Source organism: Orycteropus afer, unplaced genomic scaffold (genome assembly GCF_000298275.1).
Source record: "Orycteropus afer afer isolate SDZICR_OR568_19922 unplaced genomic scaffold, OryAfe1.0 scaffold00964, whole genome shotgun sequence".
In the NCBI taxonomy this organism is placed as follows: domain Eukaryota; kingdom Metazoa; phylum Chordata; class Mammalia; order Tubulidentata; family Orycteropodidae; genus Orycteropus; species Orycteropus afer.
Genome location: NW_006922551.1, coordinates 293,892 through 295,449, shown reverse-complemented (window position 1 = coordinate 295,449; position 1,558 = coordinate 293,892). Strand labels below are relative to the sequence as shown.

The following is a 1,558-nucleotide window of genomic DNA, read 5'->3' as shown; positions in this document are numbered from 1 at the left end:
AAAAATGACTGCCACACTACTTCATGGACAGGACCTTAGAAGAGAGAGCTGAGCAGCATAGGGAGGCTCTGATGGCCCAGATAAGCACCAGCATTGAGAAGTTAATAAGAGCACCAAGTCTGAAGGACAGAAACAGGAACCTGAACTCTTCATTAATGGATCCTGTAGCAGCCAAGGCTAAGCAAGGCCATGTCACTACATTGAAGCACTTGCAGGCACCCTGGTGGAAGAAGCTTGGGGAAGAACAAGGGGATGAGATTGACATCCCCAAAAATGAGTCAGTGTAGGATTAGGAACTCTATTCATTGGTGTAACAAAACCCCTTTAAGGAGTTACCCAGAGAACTGACATCAATCCATTATTTCAAGACATTGTATTAGTCCTGTCTCTGTCATGCTAGTAGACAAGGGCTGTCATCACTCATTGTTTTCCAGAGGCTCCTCTTCAAACCGTACTTACAGACAGTAAGCCAAGAATTATCTTCTACCTCTATCCAGTTTCTCTTTGTCTTTTCTCCACAGTGCACATACCTGACCGCACACAGCATGGCATTCTATTATTTATATTAAAAATAAGGTATTTCTGTTGTTTTTGCTGTTTTATTACTAAAAGCTTTTTCTAAATAAATATTATCAACAGTTCTGAAAGAAAAAAAAAAATGAATATTTTAAGAAAATGAATACAGAAGCCACAGAGCCACAGATTGGGACATGAAATATAATACAAATATCTGACAAAAGACTTGAATCTAAGTTATGTAAATTAGTTGTGTTGTTGTTAGGTGCCATTGAGTCATTTTTGACTCATAGCGACCCTGTGTACAACAGAAAGAAACAATGCTCAGCCTGTGCCATCCTCACAATCATTGTTATGTTTGATCATATCATCAAAGTCACTGTTATCAATCTACCTCATTGAGGGTCTTTCCATTTTTCATTGACCTTCTACATTACCAAGTATGGTATCCAAGAACCGATCCTTTCTTACTACAATATAATAAAATCAAAACCAAAAACTAGTCACTATTATTCAATCAATTTGAACTCATAGGAACCCATGTACTTCAATGTGTAAGTATACTGCATGGTACTTTGTTATGAAAACAAATACTTGATGTTTCTTCCAGGTGCTCTTGGGCAGATTCAGCTGTCAACATTTGGTTAGGTGTTGTTATTTTGTGCTACTGAGTCAATTTTGATTCATGGTAACCTTATAGGAGAAGTAGAAATGAGCCATAGAGTTTCCTCGGCTGTATGTATATGAGAACAGATAGACACTTCTTTTCTCCCGGGCAGCCGCTGGTGAATTTGAACCCCGGACCTTCGTGTTACTAGCTTGAGGGCAAAACATTTGCCCCACTCAGGGACCTTACAATGACAACAATCTGTGAAAATGGGCAAAAGTCTTGATCAGAGACTTCATAAAATTCAAATTACTAGGACACCCAATAACATGGATAAATAGAAAATAACTTGGTGAGTTAATCTGAACATATTTTATAATTTTATATTTTAAATAATTTATATATTTTAACAATTTGAATCATATTTTATAATTC

General features: G+C 37.0%; 1 pseudogene; it reads left to right on the top strand.

Annotated features, from left to right (window-relative positions):
- Positions 1-1,558, top strand: part of LOC103212449 — a 4,122-nt pseudogene that overhangs the window by 1,211 nt on the left and 1,353 nt on the right.